This window comes from Wyeomyia smithii, chromosome 2 (genome assembly GCF_029784165.1).
Source record: "Wyeomyia smithii strain HCP4-BCI-WySm-NY-G18 chromosome 2, ASM2978416v1, whole genome shotgun sequence".
Lineage (NCBI taxonomy): Eukaryota > Metazoa > Arthropoda > Insecta > Diptera > Culicidae > Wyeomyia > Wyeomyia smithii.
This window is the reverse complement of record NC_073695.1, coordinates 22,120,839-22,133,268: the sequence shown is the minus strand read 5'-3', so window position 1 is coordinate 22,133,268 and position 12,430 is coordinate 22,120,839. Positions and strand designations below refer to the sequence as shown.

Sequence of the window (12,430 nt, the reverse complement as noted above, 5' to 3'; positions counted from 1 at the left end):
CATGCAGGAAAGCAAGGAAAGTTCGTACCGTATCCATAATTTTGTGATCACGCAGCCGTGCTTTCAGATAGCGTTTGTCACCAGCAGCGGATTGCTCCGTTAGTCTGACAATCGGTGGACGTATAGGATCTAGCAGCGGAGCAGTATTTTCGGGTTCTGACTTTGAAGTAGTGCTCTGTGTTGTACCTTTTTCAGATCGATACGGGTTGATAGTTTCTCCTTTCCTGAAGTTGATGAGTTTTGGAGCAGAAAGTGCAGCTATCGGATGGTCGGTTGATGAGGGTGGCCCGGCGAATTGAACTTTTGCTGTGGCTAGTAATTCTTTGTCTGATGCGTTGATACGTTGATAGTTTTGCGTACCGCTGTGCTGGTTGTTTTGTTTACTGGTATGAGTGATTTGTTGTTTTCTTTTTTTTTTTTACGGTTTCTTTTGGCTTTTTCGGCAGCTTTTACTTGTAGTCTTCGAGACCGTTGCTTGGCATCATAAGTGGACCAGTCCTGCTTCCATTACCGTTTGTTACCCAGAAATCTCCATCCTGGAGATGTGTGGTCCGCTTTCGGGTAGTAAGATTTTTCAGTTAGTTCTTCCTGAAGATTTTTTTGAGGTTTTGTACTGCATGTGTTGGTCACCTGAAGATTGGAGACAGTCCCTGAGACAAATTTCACCTCCTTGAGTATTTGTATTTGTATTTGAGTATTTGAGTCGTTATTTGTATGAGGTTTCAATGACTCAGCCTCTGCGATTGAACTAATAAAATTGCTTGTCAGGCTTGAGAGCCGTTCGTCAAAATATTTATGTATTTTTTGTGGCATCGTTGAAAACGACTCGCTGATGCCGGTCAATGTCGTGTGCAATTTATTGTCACACGACTTTATGTGCTGCCCGACCGCACTGCACATGTTTCGATTGCTTTTGTTAATCGCTGACAAAGTTTCTTTGACATCATTAAGCAGGTGCTCAATACTGTCGAACAATTCTGACACTAAGCAGAATTTTTTCATATCCGCGGCAATGCGATGATTGGCGTCCGTCTGTCGATGTATTGCCTCCACAAGCTGCTCCTGTTGATGAAGCAGCTTCCGTACGTCAGCTTCCTTCCGGAGAATTTCTTGACATTCCGTACACACTGGCGCCATATAAGACGTGATGAAAAGTTCGCGGTGTCGTTGTACGCCGATACACGCAGCATGGTAAGTTCTATTGCAGAACTCGCACTTCCAAAGAAAGCGGTCGTCGTTTATCCTGCACAAATATCCACCGCACGGCATGGTTATTTACGTTAATACACTAAGCGGAAGAGTTACGACACGGATGGTCAGCAAAAACACGCGACGTTGTCAAGGTGTGAAAAAAAAAACAAAAAAAATGTATACTATACAAGTTAATTGCGGAGCGAAAAGCAAACGCGTCCGCGCCCGATGACTGTTCGAGGCGAAAAAAAAAAGAATATAAACACCTTCAGTCAATTAGGCGCCGCCTTCTTAAAACATTTTCAGTTACCTCAAAGATCTGGCCTAGGAATCAAAGCAATGTCACAGGTATAGTACTAAAAACGGCAGCAAAAAGGCTGTGAATAATCGTAAAATTAATTTCACAACCGTAAGAAACCAAAGCTCCGCCTTTTCGTGTGGTGTAAATCCATCGAAATTTACGAACGCAGCCCGAGGCTCATTGCGTTACCGCTCGCGAATGTAAATTAATCAGCAGCACCAACAATCCGAAAGAAAATACGCTCTGCTTCTAACTAATCCACCCACCAGAAACCGCCAGGGAAAAGATTTCCCCATAAACGCAAACCGGAAGTCACGTCGACAGAAAAAAGATATAAAAATACTTTGATAAATTCGATTATGCTAAATACCTAAGCAGCCACACTCTTTTCACAGCTCACGGGGCGCGTGTATTCACCGTGGATTAATTTCCTTTCTCAATCCGGGTGCTGCCTCAATGAGAAAATGTGAAAACCTCCGAAAGAGAAAAAAATCCCCTTGCTTGAGCTGGTGTTGTTTCGACTTGTTTAATATTCGCTACATTTTTTTTCCTGAAGTAATGAAATCATAATAATTCAAATTTTACATATCTTCATTGAGCTCCCCGTTTTCCCGTTGGGGAAATACTTTCGGAAGGTGTGGGCTAGGTGTTACTTCATGTCAGGTTTCCTAACTAAAGCCTAACCAATTCCAGTCGGCTGAACGCCAACGGAATAGCAAATGATTCCGTCGCATGAGGAAGAATTCCGAACGAGGGTCACGAAACGTGTTATTGATTTTTTGTTCATTACCAATAGCGATAAGGATAAACAACATATTTCGGTAGGATTCGGAAGGTTGAAGGAGTATGATTTATGGATGAGTTATTTTCGGATAATTTGTGTTAGGTTCCAATGACTGAAGGATTTATCGTTGACGAAAAATTTGCCTCTAATATTGGAAGTGTGTCACTCTAAAAAACTTGAGCAATTCTATCGATAGCAGCACGCGAGAGTTTTTCTTCTCTTTCACTTTTGGGTAACGCAGACGAACTCATTTTAGCATTCACTGATGCTGACTGCTATTGGAAAAAATCAACCGATTGAACTGGCAAAGTTTCATCAACATTAATTGAAGAGCTTGTTAAGCAACTGCCGTTCACTATTACCAACACAAACAGCGGATAGTTTTTGTCCACGAATTTACGGTTCACGGTAATCGATATTCTCCATATTTTCTGGTAAACTTCGAACAAATTTGCATCACTGATTAAAATCAAACGAGTTTCTGAACGGCTAAAGTTAAAAAAAACTATCAGTTTTTATGCACTTCCCACAATCCTTCCACTCGTTATTAGATTATAGCCAGATTTTTCAATTTGTCGAACCAGTGTGGAGAAAGAGGGTGGAACTTCCTACCTTGATTGATGAAATAATGAACAGCTCACAATCAGCCAATTGTGGGAGAAAAAACTTCCACCGCGGTTTCTTCGGCATGTCCGTTCCGCCAAAAAAAAAAGTTTAAGCCAATGTACGGCATCAGCATTGCTTTTTTTCTGCCATTTCTAGGATAAACTGAGAATAACGATTCCATTGAAGAACTTTTCTTATGCCCTTCCCTCTCGAGTGGGCTAGAAATTAGACTGCCGGTCGCAATGGCGGTGTGCCGAAAAACTATTCAGCTGCAAGCGAAATGTTTATTGTGCAGTTTCGCACAAGGCGCGGCTGTTCGTGATCTACAGTCCGAGTTGTGGAAACTCATTAAAAGCTTACCCCATTGTGGGCGCAGTGACCGTAGCGAACGGGGGAGTTTTTTTTTCCCGCCTCCGGGGTCCCGATGATGGCGCGTTTCTCTATTGTAGGGCCATTTTAAGCAGCCTGTTGATTACACGTTGATCAACACTGGAAGGTACAACTTTTTGCGCTCAGAATACCGTGAAAGTGAAAGCCTTGTTGTAGATCAAAATCATGAGTTGTTAGGTTAGTAATGGAATAGTTGAGAAAATAAAAGGAAAGCTTTAAATTACAATACACAAACAGATATTGGAACAGATATTCTCAACAATGTCCCTTACTCTGGCTTAGATAGAAAAAATGCTCAGTTTCGGGATTGATTTGGTAGATTATAGGACTAAAGCATAAGATGAACGAGAAAATGTTACACAGGACAGGAGTCGCTTTATATGCAATTTCTAACATCGATCATCGATCGTTCGAGTGTTTTAAAATTTGCGTGGATTCTTCAGCTCATGTCAAATTACTATTTTCGCTTTTTCTGATCCTTATCAGCGGTTTTAGCGATTCTGAGCTTAATTTAAGTAAATTTTTTGACGTAGAACTACGTTTCTCTGAAAATTTGGCCACATAGGGGCAGGCTTAGGAAAAAGACTGGAGAGCGACACTATACTGACGACTTTTCTCTTTTGAAGTAGAATACTTCTCTCAGGAAGTTCGGCTACATAGGGATGTAAAATGAAAATCTAAAACCGAAAAAAGTTAAAAATATGTCCAATTTCAAATGCTAATAAATCGGTTAGTATTCGATGGATTTCCTTCGTTTTTGCAGCAGTAGATTGGAAAATCTTCTAAGATTCATCCCAAATGAAGATGATTGTAATTTTATTATTCAAACTACTGTACTGTTAAAAATAGTCAAGCCTTGTCAAAACGCAAAATTCGACCTCTGATTGGTCGTAACATGATTGTTTCCCAAGCACGGTCGACAGAATCATATACCTTGCAATTGAAAATATGCTATTTGGCCTATATAAGAGCCTGTTTCAGCCGAAGCCGCTTATAATAGTTCTAGACAGTGAAAACAGCAGTCATCCCTTAGCAGTAGCAGTGCAGTTGATACCAGCGATAGCGGATAGCGGCGGAGCAATGGATGGCGCACTAGTTGATGCAGGGACAGCGGATACCAATGGCAGCGTATAGCGGCCACAACCAGGGTTGCCACAAATAAATCTGTGTTTTCCCTTGAAAAAATCTGAGCATCTGTATCTGGAACAAAAGTATCTGTGAAAAAAATCTGTGTTGTTTAAACATAAAGAACTTTGTATTTTTTAAGTTTTTATGATACATAAACAAAATTTTTAACTTAAAACGTGCGAGGACTTGAAAAAATGTTCAATTTGCTTAATATTTGATGAAAAAAAATTAGGATTGTTTTTAAAAATTAATGTCAATTTCGAGAAATCTGTAAATCTGTACTTTTCGACCTAAATCTGTATATCTGTATGTACAGATTCTGTACCGTTACTTCGGCCAAAAATCTGTAAAATACAGATTAATCTGTACATGTGGCATCCCTGGCCCCAACTGTGGCATGGCTACGATTAGCGTAGCAGTTGCAGCGGGTATATCTGACCATGAAGCATTTATGCAATAATTGAATGAAAATTGCAATTGCAGCAATCGAACTTTTTCAAGGTTACTAAATGTTTTTGGAAGAGCATGATGAATGGTTATTAATAAACCGCAACTGAGGTTTTGTGCTGCTGCAAATACACAGCAGTGTGATGTTTATTACGATTTGTTGATACTGTGCTTAACAAGCGGTATATACGAAACCAATCCGATTTCAAATGACTGACACGCAAACAGCCGGGTTATCTTCCTTGTAGAAGTATTCTACTTCAACCTTGCGGTCGTGGCTTTGCACACAACCCTCCTGTGATTTTTTCACTCTAACAGCCTCATGAATAAGCTATTCATGAGAGCTCACATACAGCTACAGCTTACACAAGGCAACGAAACTGTTATATGTGTTTCCATTGTTGATATTATTCCCCACGTAGGAAAAAACGTGCTTCGCACCATCTCACTTTCATTCTTTCAACGGTCTTACTGTCGTGAATCATAATCACCAGACATCACGCTCGGATTCGTGCCGAAGGATGTCGAAGATTATAGGCTGTCATTTGCGACAGCTTGGAAGAACCAACAGACATAAGGAGATGAAAATAACAGCCCGTTTGGCATTGCATGTGTGTGCTGTCAGGTACTGTAGGGTTATGTGCCGAATATACGGGGAGCAGGGAGAGCTGCGCAATGCAATGGAAGCCGAATTAGTTGAAAACTTGCTGTCATGGATATGCAGTCTTTTTCAGAAGCTTGCATAGGGGTATAAAACAAAACATTTAAAAACGGAAAAGGGAAAAAATATGTCCAATTTCAAATGCTTATAACTCGGTTAGTTTCCAGCGGATTTCTTCGTCCTTGCAGAAATCGATTGGAAAATTATTCATGCATCCACCCAAATGTGGAAAATTGTAATTTGGTAATGCGAACTATTGTACTATCGATGATTGGTCGCTTAATGCTTGCTTTCCCGAACACGGTCGACGAAATATCGACGATTTTGAATCCAGATGGCAAAATTTGATGTCCAATTTTTTAGATTTTTCCTAAATGATCCGGATTTAATTTTCTCTGTTCCACAGAAAGTTTGTAACTAGCGGGCCGGTAGAGCCAGCAATGCTGAGACTGCCTTCTACACCGCTGCAGGGTCGGCTAACGCTCTAATGTGTTGGTCAAATTACATGCTTGAACTTCGACTTGAAAAACTTTTTTATTAAGTCTGTTCACACTACCACTTCCTTAGTAGTCTCCTACCTCGTCTTTTCAGTTTTTTCTCATTTGGGGCCCCTTCTTCAACGATTGTCATCTCCTTCCTTACTTCACCACTGCTCAAGGACCGTTGCCACTCTCCTTCCCGGTGTCCCAGTTTGTCGTGATGCTCCGAGGAACTGGCTAACTTTAGTAGTGATAATTATACAGTCTTTTATGGGACGTGTCGATCAATGGCGTAGTTTAAAATGTGGGAGAGGGTTAAGGCGGCAGCATGCCAATCGATTCCAGCTAGTAATACGTTGATATTATCAATATCGACGCGGGCGAAATCGTAGTAAACGGTTGCGTGTACCGAATTCATGTTGTGAGTGGACGAGAAGTCAGTGTCACTTCAGGGGCTTGGCAGCGTACAGTAGCGAAACAGAGATCGTTTTCGTTCTAACTTTGTTATACTGTTGGAGACTGGCAGTGTTGTATCAATCTAGTAGTTTGTTAGATTAAACGATCCAAATCTCTATGTCCTTAAACGTTACTAGGTTTAAACCATTCGGTGCTCATTATATGGTCATTTCTTTTATAACCGTGCCCTAATAGCGTTTTTCCACCTTTCTTAGTTCATTTTTCGAAAAGTGCATTGTATTTGGGGGCAAATACAATGCACTTTTTGAAGAACTGGCCAAACAAGCTGAGTGTTTTGGTGTCTAACCTCAACCTCAGCAAACGGAATTGCTGCTTGTGAGCTACTCAGGCTGGAGATCGACGGCGTGATCACCAACTCAAGTTTAACCGTAGATGATCTGCTGAAGGCTGAAACCGGCCGTTTCAAAGATTCTAGCCTCCAGCCAGTAAAGATACTGGATTGCAAGCTATTGCATTTGGTATCGCTAGACAAGAGATAAGTTTTTGTACCCAATTTTTGATAGTAGTGAAAAAATGAGGAAACCTCTTTGGTTAGTTCATACTGATGGACCCCTCGGGCACCAAGGGGTCATCAGGTTTTCAGAAAAGTTGTATTTTGAGCAATTCTTGATCATTTTTTGATTTATTTCTTTCGAATTTGCGTCAAATGCGGGGAGCAACACGTGAATGATGGCTGTGCTAGATATGCTGAAAAGTGTCTGTATTGAGGGCAGATCCTCATGAGCTGTTCTCAAGCTTCGCATCAAAATAGTTTCAAGAAATAATCAAGCGGTCCTTGAAAGGGTGCTCAAAGCTCACTCTCGCAGCAAGCCTCTAAGAGGCCGCTGCTACCAAAATGATTTCCCCGGATCTCTACGAGGTCTTATTGCTCGATAAGACTAATTTTGATGATTCATTTGGGGCCATTTCTAAACCACATGGTCATATTTTGATCACTTTTTAAACCCCCCCCCCCGTGGTCTCTCGTTGTCTTTTGGTCAACCCCATCTGACTTTAACCACGTGGTCTTTTCATTTGTCAAGTGCCAGAAGCGCACTTTTCTCCATGGTAAGTAAATTTTTACATTTTTGTTATTAAACTTCTCGTACCTATATTCTATATTTCGGAGAAAAAAATACAAAAGCTCCCTTCTTGACTTGGTGGCAACAATAAATTATAAGTCAGGAAAAAAGACCACGTGGTTATTTCGTTAACCCCCCACTCCCGTGCGTGGTTTTGCGTGGTCTTTTGACAAACCCCCCCGTCCTCCTTTTTATGACCACGTGGTTTAGGAACAGCCCCTTTGGGGAACCCTATTTGTTGAACCCGTGAAGTCCAGGAAGAAATAAATTCTCTCATCCCCCAAACTTCCTAAGGAATGACAAACAACGTCCCCATCTGAATTTGTTTCAGAAACTATGTGCGGAGCATGAGAATAAATCCACGTGTAAGTCCTTTGGCATCAAATGGCCTGATTATACTTAGATTCGAACCTACGATCACTGCTTGTCACGCTCTGGAACCGTGCGGCAACGCAGCTCCCTTATCTCTTGCGTATAGAAGAATTTCTTTACTTTTTTGAGTTCAATTTCACTAAATTTCCTTTTTTTGACATTGAGAAGAGTTTTTTTTTCTGGCTATCCTGAGCTCAATTTGGAATAAAGTTTTCACGGTCTTTTCAAGCCTCAAGAAACATTATAATATATCTTTAATATTTATTTCACGATCATTACTCTTATAACCTTTTTTGACCTCTAAAAGCATCTTTTCACCATTCGACTTTTTCTTGCCTTAAGAAGCGTGTATTTGCTATTCTGAGCTCAATATGCAATTTTTTTCTGTTATGTTTTCTGTGGCCCTGAGAAGCAATTATGAAATTACCTTGGGATCTTATTATTTTCTGGCGTTGGCGTATTTTAGAGATTTTAGTTTAATCTACAATTGGACAACTACTGAGCCACCTAATCAAAACACTATTTGGATCCGAATGGTTTATTTACTCTATGAATTCTTCGTCCTTGATTAAGGATTGTCTTTACTTGGAACCATCGTCATAATAATAAGACAAACAATGAAAACAATCTGCCTGAGAGACAGAACTAGAGATCCATAAATCAACAGAGTTAAATTGCATCTTTCATTCGCTGCAACTGCAACTGTCGACCATCATCCATTGCTGAGGAGAGTTTTCAGTAGCTTCGAATTAATTCGATTCCACAATTTCACAGTTTAACTCCTCTCTCTGTGTGCAAACTTGCCTGGCAAGCAGCAGCAGCAATAAACTTTGGACGGCTCCGATTTTTGCCATTCTGGTTTGTCTCTAAAGTTAGTTTGTTCCAGCTGGGTGCGTTTCGTTCAGCCAGAACCATTCATTCTTCGATACACTGCCGAGCGGAGCCGTGGAAAGAAATCCTGTATTAAATTTATTTTCCATTATTCGCCTATTTTCTTCAAGTTAGCTTTTCCACTCGGCATGCAGCGAAGCGAACCAGATTAAGCGAACTTTTCAATTTTTGCAATTAACCTAGATTTCGCTTGCCACCAGAGCAATTCTTGCATGAATTTTCGCCCTTTTTCCCACGGTCCCGATTATTTTTCTTTTTACTTAAGCAGCTCACCGACCCAATTGGCAGGGTTCTTTCCTCTGGTGGTGCACTTGGCCGTAATCACCGCGAGGATTCGTTATTATTTTACTTTATTTCTTTTTTTCCAAACAAACGAAACTGTCATTGAAGGATCCAACCCTGACTGAGCTGGGGATTTAAATTATTCTTTGCCTTTTGGCCCCTTTTTCCTCACATCTCCAACATGTCACGTACCCCTTAACGAGCGAAATGTCCCGCCCCTGCTCTCGCCGCTACTTTTCCAAAAGCTGAAGTTAGTACGAAACCACAACCAGTGGCACAGTTTTACTCACCTTGGGCAAGCCCTTCCTAGCACCCCCGTTTTAGCACCACAATCTTCGGGGATGCGATTCCGGACGTAATCGTTTTCATTCTGCGCCCGGCAAACTTGGCATCGCACTGCTGTCTGTATCTTTGATGCTGTGGCTACAAGCGACAATTTCCAATTACAGCCACATTAGATGAGATCGTTATTTTTTTCTACATCTCTACCGGTTTGCAATGGGTGAGAGAAAAAAAATATCGCAGAAGCCGTAAGGGTGTGATAGGAACGCAGAATAAGAGAAAGTGGTTTTTTTCTGCTTGTATAGAGAAAAGAACGTTTTACCTTCAACGGGATGCGCTTTTACACTTTTCACCTTCAATCTATTGCACTAACTGGTGAGCTGGGACCGTGGTTTCATTCGTTTAACAGGGATGAAGATGTTGGTATTTCGTGAGATTTGTAATTTTTTTACGGATCAAAATTCATAATAACAGTTTACCAAATCTCGTTGGCTGCGCTAACGTTGGTTAACTGACGGAAAGAAATCATTAACATTTATTTCAATTCTTGGAAGGAAAGGCTTGCAAAATCCATCCCTGGTTACCACAGATAAATACCTATCCCGTGGGAAGGTTGATAGAAAAAAAAAAAAAAAAAAGAACGAAAAGGAAAGATAATTTTCATCTAGTAAGATTCAATTTTCCATTTTACTGCTTACGAAAGCAATTAAAATTAAAAATTCTATCCACCCTTCGAACCCAACCGAGAGAAAACCTGACGAAGCGCAGTCATCCGTGTGCAACGACGGCAGACAGCATTCCCTGCCATGATTGTGTACCCTGGTTTTCCGAACGTGGCTCGTGACTTCTGTCCGTCGAATGTGGAGAGAGCTGCTAGCATCGCGTGAAATGTGAAACGACTGACTCTCGGCAGCGCGGCTGAGATATTAAATCCTCACGGGAAAATTCAAGCACTGATAAACCGCAAAGCGCACGAGATCGGAACTGCACGAGCACTAATGACTAATCTTCTGTGGGAATGCAAAATTCACAATCGAGTTACTACTCAATTTATTCGCGCCAACTTCAGTGCACGAGCTCTCGGATGTGTAAACCGCATGCATTGGACTGTCAGTCGATGGGGAAAATGTTACGTTTTCCGCAAGCAAACTGGTTCACGGCATTCGGTGAGTTATCCTGGCTGGAGTGTAAAATTAGCACAGTTCTGTACTATTACTGCTTTTCTGTTTGAATGATTGTAGCTGTCGTTCGACTTCACAAACATTCTTTGTCATTCTGCTTTATGCAGATTATTGAATCACGCTACTGGATAATAGAAGCAGTCAGGTGTGATCGTTTTCAGGAAGAAATACCTGAAAAAACGCTAGGTAGTGATTACACAGTGCAACAAAAATTAACTTGTTTTTTGCCTTGGCTTCATGTATGATTTTTTCAAGTACTCTGACGCAAAAATGAATTTCCCCGAGTTTGGACCCATTTCACCTTAAGAGGCAACAACGGTACCATTTTGAATTTTCTAAGAAATCGGGAAATCGGATGTTTTTTCAACGCCATTTAGTTTTAAAGTCAAATATCAAAATTCTAAGAGTTTATCCGCATATTAGCATCTTCTAAATACCTATCTTTTAAGAAAAATAGATATTGAATCGGACAAAAACTGAGCTCATACCGGTGATTCTACGAAAACGGTTTCGGCATGGTTTTAGTATATTTCACAAAGCAAAATAATATCGAGTATGTAGAGCATGAACGTTTTTCAGTGATTTGAACTCAAATTATGGACCATCATGGATTTCTGCATCATAGTTTTGTTCATTTTCTCTCGTGGACTCTACAGCTCAATTTACAACTATTTTCTATTGCAACCGTATCTGACTTTACTCTGATTTTCGTCACTGTATTTTAATGTTTCTGTGGTCGAGTTTTAATTACATTCTTTGCGATTTCTGATGTTTACAAGCAACTTTTGGTGATTTCGGACTCAAATTGTAATCGATCTGGCATTAAAAATATCATTTTGGAACATTCTGAGCCTATTTGTGAGGCATTTATAGTTATCATCAGATGCGTTTTTTTGTAACTTTAAGCTCAATTGGTCGTTACAGATCATTTTGTAGTATTTGCCAGTGACTTTGAGTTCATGTTTTAATCATTTTTTTTTTCATGATCTCTACAGAACTTCAGAAATATTTTCGGATGAATCTCAATTTCAGTTTGAAATTAGTTCTTTTTGGACTCTAATTTTGCAAAGATTCCTGGAGCTGAGAACCAATTTTTTAAACTCTAGAATATGAAAAGGCATGTCATTTCTTTATTATTATTATACAATTACATTCATTTGATTAAGATAAGTCCTGATAAACTAAAATAAAATTAAAACTAAACCGTCGCAGTCTACGGCAAGTATCCAGGAGTCGTTGACGAACCACACTGATTGGCATATCGAAGTCAAGCAGCTCGTACCTCATCGGTGGCAAATAACACGAATTGGATCATGACAATCATAGTTATAGTTGATTCTGAGGATCCAAATGCAGGAAACTTATTTAGCGCAACGGCCTCTCAGGAGAATACGAATTCAGCTTCACTTCGATTAGTCAGGTAGGACTTGAATCAGCATACGGATTCCGATTAAACACCGAGTCGTTTTTATTTGGTCAGTAATATTTCGTGGTCTACCCGATCAAAGGCTGCTTTCAAGTCCAGGTAAATTGCGTCGGTTTGGAAACTAGAATCCATACTTTGCAAACTGCGAGAGACGAACTGCATGAGATTAGTCGCAAAAGATTGTTTAGGGAAAACCCCTTGCTGCTCAGTGTCAATATAATGCTTAGTGCTGGCAAACAAGGCGTCGTTCACAATACTTTCAAACAACTTGGAGTAATCACACAAGGATGTGATCCCACGGTAATTAGAAATGTCGCGTTTATCTCCTTTTTTGGGTATCGGTAACAGGTATGGAAACTTCCATCGGTCGGGGAATTTACACTGCTGCACAGACAAATTGAAGAGCATCGCGATTGGAGTATAAAGCATATACATCGCTTCAGAACTGCATAATGAATACTGTCTGGCTCA

General features: G+C 40.4%; 1 protein-coding gene across 3 annotated transcripts in view; it reads right to left on the bottom strand.

The window, feature by feature from the left end:
- LOC129721647 (zwei Ig domain protein zig-8) overlaps window positions 1-12,430 on the bottom strand; it is a 544,433-nt gene that overhangs the window by 146,783 nt on the left and 385,220 nt on the right. The window lies entirely within an intron of this gene.